This window comes from Diaporthe citri (genome assembly GCF_014595645.1).
Source record: "Diaporthe citri strain NFHF-8-4 chromosome Unknown scaffold_1, whole genome shotgun sequence".
Taxonomy (NCBI): domain Eukaryota; kingdom Fungi; phylum Ascomycota; class Sordariomycetes; order Diaporthales; family Diaporthaceae; genus Diaporthe; species Diaporthe citri.
Window position 1 is genome coordinate 11,602,364 of NW_025064846.1, and position 23,029 is coordinate 11,625,392.

A 23,029-nucleotide genomic window follows, 5' to 3' on the forward strand; every position below is an offset into this window, starting at 1 on the left:
AGGTTAAATAAGGGGATATATTAAAAATTCCGTTAAATAGCAATTACTCCTTTTATATCTTTCTTTATTAACTTAAATTTATTATCTTTCTTTATTTTATAAGGTATAAGGGCCTAATTAATAATAAAGAGCTTAGCTTCTTTTATATAAATAGCTGCATAATTCACTTTATAAGAAAACTAATTAACCTTTTAAAGATATTATTACTTTATAATATTTCTTTAAGTATATTTATTTTAATTATTATTTCCTTTAATATAAATATTAATAAAGTTATTAAATTTAATGTTAATAAAAGTTAGTTTAATAATTTAAAGCTAAGAATAATACTTAAAAAGAATATATAAAGTATTAAAGGCTATATTTTTAATAAGGCTAGTATAATATTATTTCTTATTAAAATATTTCCTTTTATAGCTAAAGCTAATTAAGATTATAAAGGTAATTTTAATATATAAAAGTTATAAAAAAAGAAATTAAATATTTTGCTAAGCATTAAGTTAAATGCATTTTTTAATGAATTAATTATTATTAATTAAACTTAAGACTTAATAATTATGGATATTAATAATGTTAATATGGCTTTATAATTAAATATTATAAAAAAGGATTTCTTAAAGAGGGAAAACTTATTAAATTAATTTGATAAACCTTTTTTATTATTTTAAACTTAAAATATTATAATTAATAATAAAGAAAGTATTAATAATATTATTAATAATGCTAATAATAATATTATAGCTTAATTAAGTATAAAACTTAAAATATAAGGTTAAAAGAAGGTAAGGGTTGGAAAAGAAATTATAATTAAAAGATTTTCTATAAAGAAGCATATTAAAGCAAAGCATTAACTAAGAAATAGTTATTATTAAATTAAGAATAAAAAGCTTAATATAATTTAAATTAAAACCTTTTTATTTAAGTATTATGCTAAAAATAACTATATAAGTTTATAATAATAACTTAATACTAATAATAAATATAACTATATTAATTAAGAGTAAGTATATTAAATTATTATGCTAATATAGTAATTTATTATAAAACATTAGCATTAACTTTATAGCTATATTAAATTAATATAAATATATTAAATAACGGCCTTAATATTAATAGTTTATAATAAATTATAAGTTTATTTATAATAATATAAATATTAAAAAGAGTTTATAAAGTAATTTTATTATCTTCCTAAGAAACTTATTAATTATATAAAATATAGCTATTATAAAATTACTTAAGTATGCAATTTATTTAATAAATATATAATTAAGCTTGCTTTTAATAAATATACTTTAAATAATAGTATTAAGGCTTAAGAATATATTAATATTATCTTTAAATAAAGTAACTTAATTTAAAATTACTTAAACTCCTTTTTTATAATAAAATAATATATTTATATTATTAATTTATTAAGTTATAGCTTAATTAACTTAGTATTTAATTTTTTAGCATAACTATTGTTATAATTTATGCTATTAAATAGAGTTAATTATATATATAATTCCATTATAAGTAAGTTACCTTATTCTTATATTTTCTTAATAATTATTAACCTTTCTATATATTGCATTAATAATTTCCCTAGCTATAATTAAAGTGCCTTTAAGCTTATAATACTTAAAAAGCTAATTTAGCTTTTTTTATAAATTTAAATTAAGCTTAGCCTATTATTTTTAAATTCTTATATTATTATTTATATTATTATTTTTTAAAAAGCTAAGGGTATTACTTTAGTTTAAAATTAATAAAAACTTTAATAAAGAACTTTTTTTATAATTAATTAATAATTAAGTCTTTAATTAGCATTATTATATTAAAGGCTAACTTTATTATTATCTTAAGAAATTTATAAAACCCTTTCTTTATAGCGATGATAAGGTTAAATAATTGCAATAAATATAATTTAATATTACTAGCTATATTAAAAACCTTTTATGCATTATATTTCTTAGAATTATATTATATATTTATCTATTTATTAATAGCAAGCTTATTAATATTAAGTAATTAATACTGCCTTATTATTATATAATATTAATAATAAGCTATTAACTTTCCCTTCTTAGCTAAAACTAATTAATATAGCTAAGATTTATTAATTTATAAGCAAACTTATTAATTTAATTACAATATATATCTTTTTATTTACTCTTTTTAAAAGTCTTAAGTTAGTTTTTAATATATAAAATATATAGTTTTATTTTTTATTAATCTTTTTTAAAACCCTTATTATCTTTTTTTTATTTCTTTATTAATATTAACGGCAAGGTTAAATAATTATAATTTAATATAACTTATTAAGAATTTAAAATAAAATGCTTTAAATATAAAGAAATTTAATTATTATAATTACTTATATAAAGTAATATTAAAAATAAAAAATAATAAGGTTTAAAGAATATAAGGGGTAAATAATATAAAAGCTTTTAATATATTTATTACCTATAAAGTTAACTAAGCTACTTTATAATAATTAAAATATAATTTTTAAAGCTAACTAATTTATATTTTTTACTTTTTATTTATGCTTAAATAAAATAACTTTAATTAATTAATTAATTTTTTAAGCCTTATAATTAATATTTAAAATAATATTTTCTTATTATAGTAATTAATTATTTATTAGCATTGCCTTAAGTACTTTTTATAATATTATAATATATAACTTATTACCTTTTATAAAGCAACCTTAATATAATTATTTAAAAACTTATTTTTTTAAATTTCTTAAAATGCATTAAATCCTTAATTTATATTTTTAAGAGCTTAGCGTCTTAAAAAGTTATACTTTCTTTATAGCGTTTTCTTTTTTTAAATCTTTAAAGTCCTTAACATTAAGCTATTTATTTAAAAATAACTTAAAAAAGCTTTTTAAATAATTTATAAAATTATTTTAAAAAGATAATAATATAATAGGTTTTCTTTTTATTATAAATAAATAATTAATATTTATTAAGCATAATAATTAATAATTAGCAAATTATTAATAACCTTTTAGCTTAGCTACTTAATTAATAATATTATCTTTAAAGAATAAGCTTATATAAGATCTTTTTTTTATTATATATAATTAGCTAATATTAATTATATTTAATAATTAATAGCTTTTAAGTTATTTATAACGTTTCATTATAGCTAGTTAATTTATATTTAAATCCATAAAATATATATTTATAATAAATTTCTTTTTTACCTTAGCTATATAATTAATATTAGTTTAGCTTAATAATTAATAATTGCTAAACTTTAATGCTGCGTTTTATAAATAATTATTATTAAGTAAACTTATAGGTTTAAAGTTATTTTTTAAATTACTCTTATAATAATATGCTTATTAGCTAAAGTTAAATTTATTATAAGCATTATTAAATTTAATTATAAATATAAAGAGAGATTTTTCTTAAAACTTAAGTTATTTATTAATAAGATTTTAATATAATTTCCTTTTTATTTTAATAAGTTGCTTCTTTTTAACCTTTATTAATGGGTTATTTAAAATACTAAATTATTAAAGTATTTCCTATAATATTAGAAATATTAAGAAGGAAGTTAATAAAGATAATAATAATTTACTTTTATTAAATAAGCTTAACTTTATATTATTATTATTAATTATTAATTATTAAAATAGCCTTATATTTAAGAAAGAAAATGCATTTAATAATGTTTTTAATATAATAATTATAATATTATATAAGCTTAACTTTACATTATTAATATTAATTATAAACCACTTAGCTAATTATATATTTAAGGATAAAAAAGCATTAAATAGCTTTTTTAATTTATTAAGTATAGCATTAAATAAGCTTAACTTTATATTATTAAATTAAAGATAAAATTATTAAGCTAACCTTTTACTTAAAGAAAAGAGTATATTGCTTAATTTATATAATTAAAATGCTAAAGCAAAAATAGAAAGTTAATAAAAAGCAATATTAATATATTAATATTTATATTAAAATATTAAGAAAAATGTTAATATTAAATTAGCAAAAAAAAGATTTAAAAGTTTAAATAATTTATTAAATGATTTTAAGATAATTTATTTAAATTAAAGTTAAAGTTATAAATAGCTTATAATATTTATACCTTATATTATTAAATATAAGTAAGTTAAAACCTATTTATAAATTTAAGAAAGCAGCTAAGGTTATTAATAATTTATAGCTAACTTAGTTATAAATAATTTAATTAAGTTCAGCCCTTTTATTAAATATAATTACCTTAATATTTAATTAATAACTAAAGAATATAAATAAGTATATAAGAAATTTATAACTAATTAAGAAATTAATAATTTTAATAAAGCCATTTCTTTTTATAACGTTTAACTTAAAACCTTTTTTAATAAAGAAAAGGTTTAAATATTAATATTATGCATTTTATATTTTAAAATTTATACTTATAATAAAAAGCTTAATTATAATAAATTATTAATATATTTATTATTTAATATATTATAACTTAATCTTAAGAATTTAAATATATTAATTAATAATTAATAATATATAGGAAAGATTGCTTATTTAAAGTATATTAAAAAGAAGAAATCTTATAATTTATTTTTAAAATTTATAAAGGAAGATATATAATTTTTTTAGCTTAATAGGTTTAAGTTTATATTTAATTATAAGTATATAATTAATATAATTTAATTTAAAATATTAAATGCTAAACTTATTAAATATTAAGAAATAAAGGTAGAAAAATATAAGAAGTTATTTTTAATTATAAGTTAAGCATTATAAGCTTTATAATATGCATAAAAGATAAATATAATTATTATAAATATACCTTTATAAGGTTTATAAATAAGGAAATATTAATTATTATAAGAATTTTATATTAAAAAATAAAGAGTATAAATAAATTTAAATTCTTTTAATTTATGCTTAAGGCTTTAAAATAAAGTTATTACTTATATTTTTTTAATAAATTTATAATATTAATTATAATAAATTAGGCTTAAAGTAATTAATATTAATTATTATTTTAAGTAAATATTAAATAATAAGGGGAAAATAAAGACTTAAAGAATTAAGATTATAAAGATAAGGTTATTATTTTATAACTTAATATTATTTATTTAAAATATTGCTTAATAAATAATAAGCTTATATAATATAAGCTAAACTTTTATAATTTATAATAAATTATTATTATTAATATTTTATATTATATAAATTAACTTAGTATAATTTATATTAAATCGCTATTATTAATATTATATAATAATTTAATATATATATTTATAATAATTAATTATAATTATTAAAGGTTTTAATTATTAATTTATAATAATTATTTAAATTATAATAATGAATTTTTAAATATATAAGCTTAATTATTTAAGCCTTATTAATAAATTTATTAATTAATATTAATATTAATTCTTTATAAATGCATTATTATAATATAATATTATTTATACTTTTAAACTTACTACTTATTAACTTAATATCTTTATTTTATTAAGGCTTTTTCTTATTTTAAGTTATTAATATAATATTATTTTTTAATAAGTAACTTTTCTTATTAATATTAAGATTAGGAATTAGCTAATCTTTTTTATAAATACTTTAAGGTTTAATGCTTCTTAAATTACTTATCTTAAAGCTATTAATACTTAAGGCCTTATTTTTAACGCTATTATTACTTAAAACTTTATTATTAAAAGCATTATTGCTTAAGGCCTTATTTTTAAAGCCGCTATTATTTAAGGCTTTATTATTAAAGGTATTATTATTTAAGGCCTTATTTTTAAAGCTATTATTGCTTAAGGCTTTATTTTTAATATTACTATTAATTAAGACTTTATTATTAAAATTATTATTATTTAAGGCTTTATCCTTAACATTATTATTACTTAAGGCCTTATTATTAAAGTTATTATTATTTAAGGCTTTATTTTTAGCGTTATTATTATTTAAGGCCTTATTATTAAAGTTATTATTGCTTAAAGAAGTTTTTTTAAAATTTATACTATTAATATTATTTTTATTAATAATTATATTTATTAAAAAGCTGCTTTTAATAAACTTTGCAATATTATTATTTTTATTTTTTAATAATAAGAAAATTATATTTAAATTTATTATATTCTTATAACTTTTATTTTATACTTTAATTATTTAAAAATCTTTATAATTATATTTTTTAATCTTATAATTAATATTCTTTATTTTATTTTTAGCATTACTTTTATTATAATTTTTTTAGCTATATAATAAATTATCTTATTTATATTTTTATATATAAATATTTAAATAATCTTTAGGTTTTATTTATAATAATTTTAAGCATAATTATAGCTTTAAAGGTTTTTTAGTTTTTTTTTTATTAATATTATTTATATATTAAAGTTTTGTTATTACTATTAATAATAAAGTAGGGTTGCTTAAATATCTTGCTAATTATAATTAATGAAATTAATAAAGATTTTTTTTAATTATATAATTTATTTATTTTAGCCTTAGTATTTAATATTAATTATTAAGTATTATAATATATTATTTAAATAATATTAAATATTTTTATTTATTATATTATTTTGCTTTTAAAATATTAAATTAAACTTAAGTTTAAATATTAAAATTATTTTTTAAATTTATTAATAAATATTTATTAATTAAGTTAAGCTTATATTTATTATAGCTAAGTTTATAAGCAATATTTAATAAAGAATATTTATAATGCAAGCTAATTATAATTTACTTTTTTATTATTAAGATTAAATTTACTAAATTTAAATATAAAAAAGTATATTTAAAATATAGGCTTGGGATATAGTAAATTAATGCAAAGGTTATTATTTTAATACTTAAAGTAGCGGTAAATTTATAGCATAAAGTTAATATATATTTTTAAAATTATAATCCTTAAGCTTATTAAATTTTATTATATTATAATTTATATTATAATATAAGCTATAATAATTAAAGTAAAGCTATAAATAAACTTTATTATTTTAAACTTACCCTTTTTTTAAATAAAAATATAATGCCTTAATATTTATTATAAATACATTATATAATATATATTAACCGCTAAATATAATGCTAAATTTATATGCTTTAATATTATTAAGTATAAAGTAGTAAGGATAATATAATTTTATTATTGCTTAAAAGATGCTAATATAAGATTTAAGACTTTAATTATTATAAAAGGCCTTAATAAATATTAATAAATAATATATACTTTTTATTTATTAAGCTATAAATTATTTTATTATTTCTTTATAATAAAGCTTAGCTAACTTACCTTATAAATAAATAAATTAATAAGGTAATAGCTATTAATATTTTATTAATTATTATTAATTAACTTATAAAAGTTTGCTTTTTTATAATGTTATTACTTAAACTTTATAATACTATATATATAATTAATACTTACTTTATTACCTTATTAATAATATAAACTTATTTTTAAATCTTTTTTAATAATATATTTAAGATTTATAAGGTATTAGTAATAATAATAATAATTAATTTTTTTATAAAAAGCATAATTATATAAGTATTTTTTTAAGCACTATACTTAACCTTTTAGTTTATTACTTATAACTTAATAATTTAATATTTAATACTTTTTTATTAATTAAATTATTTTATGCTTTTTAAGGATATTATATCTTTATAAGCAAGTACTTTAATATATATACTTATAATGTAGTTTATTTTAATAAAAGTAAATATAATTTACCTTATAAAAATAATAAAGTATAATATATAATATGCTTAATTTAAAGGTGTTGTTATATTAATATAGTTATTAATATTTTTAATTAGCTATTTATTATTTAAATAAAATGAAATTAAGCCTAAGCTATTTAATAAGCAAACTTTACTTAAAAAGTAAAGTATTAAAATATTAATAAGTAATATATTTTAAAATCTTAGCATTATTATCTTTTTTAATTAAGTTTAAGTAAATAAATTTTAAAAGGTAATGCTTAATAAGTTTTTTAATAAAAATAATCTTAATATTAAGTTATAATTTAAATATTTTAGCTATGCGAAATTTAAAGATTAAATAAAGGCATTATTATAAATTCCATTAAATAAGCTTATATATCTCCTAATTATAAGCTTATTTAATACTTTAAAAAAGATAATCTTATAATTAAAGGTTAATTTTATAATTATATTAATTAAACTTTAAATTAATACTTTTAAACCTTATTTTTAAATAAATATAAATAACTTTTTTTTTATTAAAGCTTAGTTAATTATATTGCTTATTTTTTAATTTATTGCTTAAGTTAAATAACTTAAAACTTTTATGCTAAAGAAAAAATGCTTATTAATACCTTATTTTATATTTATTATTTATAATAATAATAATAATAATAAGTAAGAAATTCTTTTTATAAATAACTTTATTAAAGTTATTTATATAATTAAAACTGCTTATAATAGTTGCCTTAAATAGGTTATAAAAAATAAATTAAATGCTAACTTAAGGCTTTATAAGTTTTACTTTAAAATTTTAAAGAAAGCTTTAATATTTTTTAATATTAATATTAATAAATAAAATAAGTATATTATTAAAAATATAAAGATTTTTATATATATTTAATAAATTCTTAATATATATTAAATATTTATAAATTTAATTATTATAAATATAAATAAGTATTGCATTAACTTAAATATTAAATATAATAAAATAATATTAATACCTTTATATCTTTATATAAAAGCTTGCTTTATTAGCTTTAAAAAGGTAATTTAAAAGGAATAAGTAATAAGAAAGCTTAATTATTATTTTTTAAAAAATTATAAGAATAATAAATATTATTGCCTTATATAAAATATGCAAATAATTTAATATTCTTATTTTATAAATTATAAAATTTAAAGTATCTTTAATTATATAATTAACCTTTTTACTTTTATAATTAGCTTATTAAATTTAAAAGGTATATAAATATAATAAATAATTATTGCTTTTAAGAATTTTAAGAAAAAGGATTTATATTTATAGCTTTATTATCTTTATAAAAAGCTAATACTTAAATAAAACCTTTATAATCTTAAATAAAAATAAGATATTATTAAAGATACTTAAGGAGTTTTTAATTAAGAGTTAAGTATTCTTAATGCTAAAGTTAGCAATATATATAATATTTTTCTTATTAATTCTTTAATAACTTTAAAGCTATTAATTAAGTTTAAATAATTTAAGGAGTTAATTTTATAAGTTATATTTAGCATTATTATCTTTAATAAAGTGTAAAACTTTAAAGACTTTAAAAAAAATAAAATTAAATTATTTAAAGCTATATAAAAAATTATAAATATTAATAAGCATTTTATTATATTATTTATATTATATAAAATAACTATAAAGGAAGAATTTAGCATTATAAGAGTAATAATAAATTATTTTAAGGATTAATAAAAAAGGTTTAATATTAATAATAACTTTTATTTTAAAGTTAAGTTTAATAACTTACTTATTATTTTACTTAAATAAAATTAATATATTATTAAACTTTATAAATAACTTATTTATAATTTTATAAATAGCTTTATAAATAATATTAAAAAAAATAAAATTATTAATAAGATTTAATTATATTATTAATTATTTATTATATATCTTTAATAAGATTAAATATAATATAAAAGTTTATTAAATTGCTTATTAATATTTAATGCTTATAATATTAATATTAACTTACTTAATAATATTAAAATTAAAGTAACTTAATTAATATTTATTATAAATATATAAACTTTAATTATTAAGAAGCTTAAGTTAATAAAAGCTAATTAAAATAAAAAGAAGAAATTAATTAAGAAAAGAAGTAAGAAATTTTATAATAAGGAGCTAATTAAATAAAATATAATTAAGGAATAAGTAGTTAATAATAATTATAACCTTATATAGCTTAACCTTGCTTATGCTTCTTTATACTTTTACTTAATAATCTTATAATAAATAAAAGTAATTAAGTATAAAATATTTAACTTTAAGAATAATTAAAATATTTTTATATAAGTTTAAATTAAATTAAAATGTAATTTAAAGATATATTATATAAATATTAAGGATTTTAATAAATAGGATTTTAAAAACTATATAAAAAAACTTTAAAATAATAGCCTTAAATTATAATAATTTTGTAAATTAATTAATAAAATAGTAAATAATAATAATAAAAATATAAAGCTAAAAAATAATTTTTATAAAAAGCAATATATTATTATTTTTTATAATTATATTATTAATGCTATATTAATATACTTTTTTTTAATTATAAATAAAGAATTATATAAAAAAGTTAAGCTAATTTTATTTATCTTTAATATTAATAATAAAAAAAAATAAGAAATAATAAAAAAGATAAATTAATAAGGAAAATTAAATAATAAGTATAAAGTTCTTATTATTATAATAAATATTATAGCTAAGGGTTTTAATTTTTAATATATAAATAATCTTTAATTTATAAAAATCCCCCTTATGCTAATTAAATATTTATAAATAATTAAATATATATATTAAATAAGTTAAATAATAAAGGTTAATATTATTAAAATATTTAATAAAGATAATTTATTAAAAAAAATAAATATTAATGTATTAATAAGTAAAAAGATTATATTAAAGCATATTTATAATATTAAGATTGCTAAAATTATATTTATAAAAACTTAAGGTTATTAATAATATATTTTAAGGTAGGAGCTTAATGAATTACCTATAAATTAAAGCTAAATAGCATTAAAAAAAGATAATTTTATTTTTAATTCCCTTAAATAAAGTTTATTAGCATTATTAAAATAATAAACTTTAAATCTCTTTTTAATAATAATGCTATTTATTCTTAAAATTAAGTAATATTTATTAAGAAATAAAATAATTTATTATAATTTATTATTAATTATGTTAATTTAAACTATATAATATAGCGTTTTTTATTTTTTAAAATAATACTTTAATAAATATAAATTATTTTCTTTTTATCTTTATTTCTTATAAAACTTAATATCTTTCTTTTCTTTAAATACTTTTTTATATAATATTAATATTATTATATTTAACTTTTTATTGTTTTAAGGATTAGCTAATTAGTTAATAAAATAAATAATATTAATTTAAATATATAATTAACTTATTTATTAATTATAATAATAAATTATAAATATAAGTATATTAATTAAGTATTGCTTATAATATTAATGTATTAATTTAATTTAGCTTTAATATTAATTTATTAAATTTTACTAAATGCTAATTATATTTATTTTTATTATTAAAATTATTAAATTAAGATATTTTATTAAGTGCCTTAATATAAGCTTTTTTTGCTATTTATATTTTATTTTTATTTAATTTATGCTTATTTAAAATATATAGTAATTTAAGTATATTATTTTAAATATTTTTAAGTAATATTATATATTTATAATATTAATTATAATAATATTAATATAATTTATAATTATTACTTTATATATAATCTTTATTAAAGTTTTTATTAATTATTAATTTAATATAATAAAGATAAAATATATTTTTTAAAGTAAGTTTTAGCTTAGGCTTTAAATTCTTTCCTTTACTTTTTTTTTTAATTACTTTATTAATATTTTAAGGCTTAGTTAGCGTTTTTTTATGCTTTAAGGTAGTAATTTTATATTTAATAAAAGCCTTAGGCTTTGCTAAGGCCTTAAGCTTTGCTAAGGCCTTAAGCTTTATAAGAATCTTTTCCTTAGCTTTTTTAACTTTAGGTTTTATTTTTAAGTTAAATATATAAATAAAATAGTTATATTTAAGTATTTAAATAATATAAAATAATCTTTATATATAAATATAATTTAAATAAAAAACTTAAAGATATTAATAAAAACTTAATTATATATATAATTTTTATATTATATTTTTTAATAATGTAATTTTGGATTTTTTACTTTATTTATATATGCTATTAATAAATATAATATAAATGTATATAATAAATATTAATATTAATATGCTTAAAAAGATAGCTTTGTTTCCTATATAAAGAATAATATTCTTAAATCTTATATAGTTAATTAATTTTTAATAATAATGAAAGTTATATGCATTTATTAAGCAATGTAATGCATTGATTTAAGGTTATTATTATTAAAGATAAGTAAAGTTTATTTAAGCTAAATTAATTTAATAATAATAATAATAATAATTTTATAATTAAGAAACCTTTTTATTAATTTAATATAAATTATAATTAAAATTAATATAATATATATATAATATTTTAAATAAATTCTTATAAATATAATTAACTTTATAAAGTTACTTTTAATAAGTTTAAGTATATTATAATATTTAATATTACTTTTAAAGGAAAAGTTATTAGCATAATAAATTAAAAAAATTTAAATAAAATTAATATTTTCTTTATAATTTCTAAGGGGTTTTAAGTTTATAAGATTATATATTAAGTATAATATATTTAATTTTTAAATTTTTATTTAAGGTTTTAAATACTTATTACTTTATTACTTTAAAATATTTTTATAGCTTTTAAATACCTTTAAAAAGTAATTTTTATAACTTTAAAAGTCTTTAAAATATATAAAAACTTTATTAACTTTATAGCCTTAAAGCTTTTTTAAAGTATTAAGCATTATATAATTATAAGATATTTATTTTAAGCTTTAAGTTATTCTTATTTTTAAGTATTTTTAATGCTCTTTTTATTATTATAATTAATAATTTTATTATATATTTAAGGTTATTATTATAATAAGTTTATATTATAAACTCTTAAATTATTTTTATATTTTATAAAGTATATTAAATTTAATTAATAATGCCTTTTTTAAAGGTATAATATTAAATTTAACTTACTTTGCTTAATAATATTATTATTATAATAAAATTTTTATTTAGCGGTAAGTATAATATTATTTAAGAGTTGTTAATAAGGTTATAAGGAAAATACTTTTATTTAATTTTTTAAGTATTATATAAAAAAAAAGTAAAGCTTTTGCTTTTTAAAGTTAAGAAGAGCTTAATATATTATATATAAATAATATATAAATTGTATAAAAGTAAATTATATATAAATTTTAAGTAATTAATAAAGGTTTTAATATTAATATTAATATTATATAATTAAGAAATAAAATTAAATTAAGATTCTTAATAATTAATAACTTTTTATTAAAATAATATAAGTATAGCTTAAAAGAATAGCATTTTATTAAGTAAAAAGCCTTAAAGTATTTATTAAGTTAAATTTAAGTTTATTTTAAAAAGAAAAGGCCTTACTTTTAAATAAAAAGCTTTGCATTAAATATTTAATTAAATAATTCTTAAAAAAGAATAATCTTATTATAAAGCATAATATATTGCAATATTATTAATAAAGAATTTTAAATATTAATAAAGGTTAGCATTATATACTTAGTTTCTTTAGTTTACTATAATTATGTTTATAAAAGGAGCCTTTTTAAATATAAGGTGCTCCTTAAAGCTATTAATAATTATATTAATTATTACCTTTTCTTTATTAATATAATAATGCTTTATATACTTCTTTTAAGCATTTAATTTAAATAAATTAATAAATATTACTTAATAAAATAGGTTATTAGCTATATTATATAAGTGCTTAATAATGACAAGTTGTATATTAAGGGATTAATTAATTATTATTAAGTAAATATTTATTTTAAAGTTTATTTATATAGTTCTTTTGATAATTAATTAAATTAAGAAGTTATTAATAAAATTATAGGATCTTAAGTAATATATTATTAATATTAAAAAGATTGCTAAATAAGCTTATAACATTCTTTAAGCATAAACATAGCTTATTAATTATATTTTTTATATCTTTATATTATATAAGTTAGCGGAAAATCTTTAAAACCTTATAAAGATTAATAATTATAATTGCTTAAATTATAGCTATACTTTTTATTATATTAAGCTTAATGTATTTAATATAATTATATAAGTTAAAGATAAAGATATTATTAAAAGATATTATATTTAAAATATAATATTAAATAAAGATTAATAATAAATATAAAAGATTTTATTTAATGCTTAATTTAAAGATATATAAAATATATATTTTTAAGAAAAATTATTTAAATTTTAAGGTTAAGATTTTTTTTATTTTAATAATAATAAGTTAATTAATAAGTATTAATAAATAATTAATTAATTATACTTATTTTATAAAATAAGTAATAAGGAATTATTATAATTAATTTTAAGGTAAGCAATCTTAAAAGTTAAAGGTTAATAATAAAACTTAATTTATTAAACTTATAAATAGTAATTTATAATAAGTTATTTTAATTTTATTTTAAAGATAGCTTATTTTATTAATTTATTGCAAATTATTAAAAATATATTTAAATAATATGCCTTAAAATAATTAATTTATAATAAATTATATAAATTCCTATATAACTTTATAAAATTATTATATATTTGCTAATATTTAAACTTTTTAAGTTAGGAGCTTTATTTAAATAATTTAAGAACTTTTTAGCTTACTTAAATATTAAGTTAATTTTTTAAGGCTTATTTAATTTAAAGCAATATTTTATTGCCTTAATTAAATTTATACTAAGTTTATTATAATTCTTATTAATATTTTTTAACTTATATTTAATAGCTTAAATAAACTTTAAGTTATAAAGTTTTATCTTACTTTCTTATACTTACTTAAATTTAATAATACTTAATTATAATACTTAAAATTAAAATAGTTTATATTTCTTAAGTAAAAATTAAATAATTACTTTTATAATAAGTTTTTTATAATCCTTAATTTTCGTTTTTATATTTATAGTATAAAATGCAACTTTTTGCAAACTTAACTTATATATTAAAATAATAAATTAAGTTAAATTTCCTCTTAACTTTTTTATTTATATATAATTTATAATTATTAATATATATTTAAGCATTAATATTAATTAAGTTATTAATATTATTATTAAATAAAGTAATTATTATTAATTAATTATTATTATATATAAGGTTTTTTATATTAAAGATATTAATTAAATTTTATTAAAAATAAGCATTAACTATAACCCTTTTTGTAATATATTTATAATTACTAATTAAATTTTAACTTTAATTACTTAATATTAATAAGCATTTAATAATTTATAATATTATAATAAGATAATATATATTTATTTTAATAATATCTTTATTAATATTATATTTAATATTATATATATAAGCTTATAAGATTTATATATTTTATTATTAATTATAATTAAAAGCTTAAAAATATAGAAGATAATAATTTAATTAAGGTTTTATAGTTAAGCATTTTACTTATTGCTATTAAATAAAGGGTAAATTAAGTTATTAATAATTATATTAAGAGCTTTTATTAATTAAAGAAAGCTTTTATAATTAGCATTATTAATAATTTTTATAATATGGCAATTAAATTATATAGCTTTATCTTTAAGATATTTAAGAAAGAAATTATTATTCTTATAAAGAAATTAATAATTATAAGCTTCTTATATTAAATTTTATACTTAAAATATAATTAATATTTTATAATAAGATTTTATGGTTATAATATATAATAAATTACTTTTTTAGCTTTAAATTAAAGCCTTTAAGGATTATTTTTTTATATAAGTAAATAGTAAAAGAATTAAACTTAAGGTAGCTTTTATAAATAATAATTTCTTTTTTAATTAAGATAATTTAATTAAGCTATAGCTTAAAAAGTTATATTATATAAAATAATTATATCTTTTAATAATTTATTTACCCTTAATAATAAAAAACTTATATAATATTTTAATAATATTTTAAGTTTTAATTATAAAATTAAATCTTTATATAAAAAATATAAGTATTATTAATTATTATTTAGCTTTAATTTTAAGTTTTATTTATATTTAATATATTTTTAATATTTTATATAACTTAAAATCTTTAAGTATAAATAAATATATATTTTCTTGGTTTTTAATTTAAAAAGAACTTATAAGTTTTTTTTTATTAGCTTATAAGGGTTTTTTTATATAAAAATAACGTATTAAGAAAGGGAGTATTAAGGCTATAAATACCTTTAATAAAAGCTAAGGATTTTAAAGATTATATAGTTATTAGGAATAATGGATTATAATATATTTATTAAATAAGAAAAAGCATTTTAATTATTGTTTTTATTATTATATTAATAATAAATAAAGAGTGGTAAAGTTAATGCTAATGCTTATAATAATATAAATATTCTTTTAATGGAAATTAAATTAATATTTTATTAAGGCTATATTATTAATAAAAATTAAGCTTAATTAATTTTAATATTAATTTTAAACTTTATTACTTAATTAACTAGCTTATTTATAATATAATTTAGTTATTATATATAATAAAATATTCCTTTTATATTTTATTTATTATTAATAAATATATTAATTCTTATATTAATATTATAATAAGTAAAAGCTTTAAGTTAAAGATTTTATATAATATATATTATACTTATATTTTAATATTAAAATTAATTAATTACTAAAGTTATAATTTATAGCTTATAACTTTTTTAAGAAGTTATTTATAAGTACTTTTATTTATAAAATTAAACTATATTAAATAACTTATAAGCTTTCCTTTTTAGCTTTTTGCATATAATATTAAATAAACTTTTAGGTATAAAGAAAAAGGAGGGAAAGTAATTAAAATTTATAGTATTAATATGCTTATAATTTCTATATTTTAATAACTTACTTTATAATAAATAAACTTATTAATACTTTACTTTTTATAACCTTGCTTTTACTTTAAACCTTAATAGCATCTTATTCTAATTATATATATAAGCTATTTTTATTATTAATATTATATTTTTATAATATAAATTTAATAATAAATTGTATTAAATAACGCTCTTTATAAAGCCATCTTAATTATATATTAATATACCTTTATTAAAGCTTAATGATTGCTTATTCTTTCTTGCTTTATATTATAATTTCCTATATTTATAAATAAATACCTTATAAGAATACTTTTAAAGATTAGCTAAGTAGCTGCTTAATTTCCTATTTTTAATAAGTAGTTCTTAAAATTAGCTAGCCTTAATAGTTTTTATTTAGCATAAAATATTTAAAAATAAATAATATTAACTTATAAAGATTATAATTCCTTAAAATGTAAATTAAATCTAGCTAAAATTAAAAGAAAAAAGAAAGCATATTAATAATAAATTATTACTTATATATTTATCTTAATTTAGCTTAATAATATATAAAGTAAAGGCTAGTTAATTAACTTACTTAGTAATAAAAATATAAGAAATAAGCTTAATATTTTTATTATTATTAGTAAGGTTTTTTATTAAAGATATAGAAAAACTATAGTAATTTGCATAGCTATAAGTATAAATAAAATAAAATTAAGTATAATTATAATTATATAAAATATATTATTATAGTTAATATTGTAAATAAATGAATAAAACTTAATATTATAATTAATATTATAGGTAAATTTATAGCATTTATTATTATAATGCGTATTATATATTAATAAATAAAACTTAAAATTATAATTAATATTATAAGTAAATAAGCAGAACTTAATATTATAGTTAGCATTATAAGCTATATTAATAACTTTTAATTAAGTAATTAAAGGTATATTATAAGCTTTATTTCTTAAGTAAATGTTTTTAAAATATATTAATAATGTTTATAATTAAGACTTTAATAAACATTTTAAATAATCTTAATATATTTATATTGAATTTTATTTATAATAATATCCTTTTTATATATATAAATAATTTTTGCTTTATTAAGCGATATATGGAAAGGCTAAATCTTTTTATTAAAGGTAAATTTAAAAAGTTAATAAATAAGAATTATATTAATAATTATAATATTATTGCCTTAAAACGTTATTTTAAATAATACCTTATTGCATTAAGTTATAATATTTTTTAAATTTAAGCTATTAAATATTTTTAACTTAAATATAGCATTTAATATATATTGCTTAAAGTTAAAATTAAATTATAACTTAAATATTATATAGCTATAAAGTTTTTTTATTATAATTATAATAAGATTTATAATAAGAAAAAAATAATAAACTTATATTTTATACTTTTAAGAATTAAGATTATTAATATATATTTAAATCTTTTTTATAAGTTTTTAAATAAAAATAAAGAATTCTTAACTTAATATTTTAATATTATATAGCTTTATAATTAATATTTACTAATTATAAGGTTAAAAGGTTAAAAGTTTATAAAGAAATATAAAGAAAATCTTTAAAAATTTAATAATATTATATTATTACTAAGAGATTTAAAAGAAAATTAAAAAGCAAAGCTTTAATAAAAAGATATTATTATTATTTATCTTAATTAATTTAATAAAGTTATTATAAAAAAGGTAAAATATATTAATTTTAATAGCAATTTTAAATAATACTTTTTATTATTATACTTTATACTTTACTTAATTTATAAAATAATAATATTCTTTAAATATATATTATTCTTATAATAGTAAATAATTTTATAAATAAAGTTTAAAAATATTTAATTAAGATTTTAAAATAAGATTATTAATTATATTATTATATTTTTATATATATAATATTAATAGCATGATTTCTTAAAATTACTTTAAATAATTATATAGGTTTTGCATTTTTTCGCTATAAATTTTGCATTGCTAATTAAATCTATATTTAAGAATAGCTTAAGTTATTATATTATACCTTTTTATGCTAAGAATCTTAATAAGTAAGCTATATTATAAAATAAGGTAAATATTAAAAAAGCTTAATAAGCGATGAATATTCCTTATATTATTAAAGATGCCTTTAATATAATTATATTTATACTTATATAAAAAGTGCTTAAAAATAATTATTATTTAAATATTATAATTTATTAATAATATAAGGCTAAATATATTTTTATAATAATTATAAAACTTAAGGGTTATAATAAAATATTAAGCTTAAAATTTATTTTTAATAAGGCTAATAAAGAATATTAAGCTATAAAAATTAAATAATTTATTAAAAACCTTTAAAAGTTACTTTTTAGCTTTTATATTAATATTAATATTTATTTTAAGGATATATAATTACTAAATATTATAGTTATTATTTATAAGGATTGGCTATTTAATATATATAAGTTAATAATTAAAATAATAAAATTATTAAAGGTATATTTTAAGTATATTCTTATAATGTATTAATGAAAGTAATATAAAAGCTAAAATACTTTGCCTTTTATTAATATTTTTAAATTTATATATAAGTATTATATATTTTTCCTTAAAGTTATATTAAGGTTAATTTATAATAGCAATTATTTAAATATTTAAAAATTTATCTTTAAAATTAAAAGCAAAACTTTTTAACCTTGCATATTACTTAATAAGTATAAAATAAATATTATAAAGGATATAATATATAACCTTAAAAGAAATTTTATATTTCTTTTATTTAATATTAATATTATTTCTTATTTAAAGCTAAAACTTAATTATGCTTAAGCAAAGAAATATTTTAATTAATATTAAAAAGGTTTAGCATTTAATAATAATAAAAAGTTGCTCTTAATATTAAAAATATATAAAGTAAGTTTAATTAATAATAAATATAATATAAAAACATTATTAATAATAATAGTTAATGAATTTTTCTTAAGGGCTAATATAAATCTTAAAAGACTTGCAGTTAAAGCTGCTAATTAAAAGCATAAAGGTTTATAAAAACTCTTAAATCTTTATTTTAAGTAATTACTTAAATTATACTTTTTTTATATTTAATACTTATTTATAAATCTTTAAGCCCTTAAGTTAGCTTTTTTATAAATTAATTTATTATTATTTCATTAATTATTATAAACTTATTATAATTAAGCCTTATAATATATAATAAGCATTTATGCTTTTAAGTAATTTTAAAAAAGATATTTACTTATTATTAAGAAAAATAAGTTTTTAATAATTATTACTTAATTTATTTATATAAGTTAATAATTAAATTATTATATTTTTTATACCCTTAAGTTAAGATTTATTTTATTAAATTCTTTGCTTTTTAATATATACTTATTTATTTAATTTTTAATTTGCTCTTATAATGCCGCCCTTTTAAATATAGTTTAATTATTTCTTTCTCTTATAATTATAATTTCCTTTCCTTAAAGTTAATATTATTAATTATTATAACCTTTCCTAAATACCTTATTTATATTATTTATTTTTTTATAATTAAATTATATTTAATTATAAATAATACTTTATAAATATTGCTACTTATTAAAATTACTTTAATAATAATAAAAGTAAATAAAATTAATAATAAATTTTAAGTTATTAAAGTAAAGAACTTAAATAGCATTATTTATATTATATATTTAAATTACCTTATTATAATTATTAATATGCTTATTAATAATATTGCTTAGCATATATACTTTATTAAGATATTATTAATTAACTTTTAAGTAATAATAGCTAAACTTAATAATATAATAGCTTTATATAAATAATTCTTTAAATTGCTAAATATCTTTATAATAATAATAAATAAATATTATATATAATATATAGGAGTTATAAACTTATTTATAATAAATTCCAAAGCTTAAGTTTTTCTTTATTTAAGTATATAATTATAAATAACGCATTATAGCTATTTTAATAGCTAATTTAATTAAAAGCTAATTTAAATGGAAAGAAAAGTAGTAATAAGTAAAGCATTTTATTTCTTCCTTATTAAAGATTATAAAGGACTTTAGCATTATAATTAATATATTTATAATTAATACTTTTAAAGTTATTTATATAATAATTAATAAAGTATATTTTATAATTATCTTTAAGTTTTTTTATAACTTAATTATTAAATATAATATTTAAATATTATTAAAGCTATTATAATTACTTTTATTTTATAAAATATAATATTTAAGTTTAAAGTTTTTATATAATTATTAAGCTTTAATTATAAGAAGAAAAGATAAATTTCTTAAAGTAAAATTTAGGTATAATGTTAAAAAGTAGTAATTCTTATATACTATATTAATAAACATTTTAACCTTAATAAATTAATTAAAATAGCATTTTAACTATAGTTATTAATTATATATAATTAAATCTTAATTTTAATTAATTTATTATTTATTAATTATATTATCTTAAATTAATACTTACTTAATATATTATTTTAAAATATTAAAATTAAATTAAATTAATGCTATTTTATTTCTTTAATCCGCTAAGAACTAATTATTATATATTATTATTTATATTATATACCTTGCTTAATAATATTAATTAATATTAATGCTAAGCTATTGCAAATTAATGCTTTGCTTTCTTTTATAATAATTAACTTATATTAACATTTTATTAAGTAAACTTAAGATAATAAGCTTTTTAATTAGGATTAATTATAAACTTTTAATTTTTATATTATTTATTAAATATTTTAATATTTTAAGGTTATAATATTTAATTAAGTTAATTATTATATTAATTATAAAATAAATAATAAAATAAGGAAATTAATAAATAATTAGCTCTTTATAATAACTATTATATTAAATATATATATATTATTATAAACTTTCTTTTAAAAATTTTCATTATATTTTAATATTCTTAATTATAAAAAAATTGCGGCTAAATAAGTAACTTATAGCTAGCAAGTTTATAAATATAAGTTTTTATGCTATAATTTTATAAAAAGATAGAGGAATTTATATAATTTATTGCAAATTGCTATTCTTTTTATTTAAAGTATTAATAATAGCAGTTTATAATAAACTATTAATTATTTTCCTTATTATATATTAATTTATTAGCTATATATAAAATACTTTTATATACTTAGCAAAGATATAAAATTAAATAAATATTAACTTAAAAGTTATTTTTAAGCTTATTAATTATTATTAATAAGTTATATTTTATTATTTAATTATATTTAAAACCTGTATTTTTAAACTATACTATATTTATAGTTTTTCTTAATCTTAATCTTTTATCTTTATAAATATTAATGAATTATTAAAATAAGGCTTAATACCGTAATTATAAGCTTATTAAGGATTAAAAGAAGCTATAAAAATAATATTAATATAATCTTTATTAAAATATATAATATTTAAAAACCTTTAGCTAAATAAGTATACTTAATGCTTATTTTTAAAACCCTTAAGGGCATAATTTTTTATAAAAAACCATTATATTAGCTAAAGGCATTAATTATATTAATAATATTATTATTAACTTTATTATAAAAATAAATTATAAAATTAACTTTTATTATAATAAAAAGTAACTATTTTATTAATATAAGGCATTAATCTTTAAGTAATAATTTTAACTTTTATATAGTAATTTTAATTTTTAAAATATTAGCTTTACTTAATAAAAGACTTAATTTTATATTATTTAAAGTATTAACGCTTTATAAATATATAATACTTAATAATATACTTATATCTTAATTAAAACATAAAGTACTTATATAATTTCTTAAATTAAAAGCTAAAATACTAATACATAAGGCAAGCCTATATAATAATAGTTTTAATAAGTATAATAGCTTAATCTTAGCTTATAAAATATACTAAATTATATAGTTATTAATTAATATAGCAAGTTAAGTTAATTAATACCATAATATACTTTAATAAAATAATGCTTTATTATCTTTATTATACTTTGCTTTAAGGTTTAAGTTATTATTAATATAAAGTATAAATACCTTTTAAAAGTTATTAATAATAAAGATATTATTAGCGCTATAAAAGTACGTAGTATATTAAAGACTTTAACTCTTAACTTTTAATAATGAAAGATATATAAAATGCTTATAAAATAATAATTACTTATTACTTTCCTTTTAAATATCTTTTTATTTACTATAATAATATAAAACTAACTTTTATTGCAAGTAAATTATATTAACACTATTATATAATATAATAATATAATTACCTTATTACTAGCTTCTTAATATTATA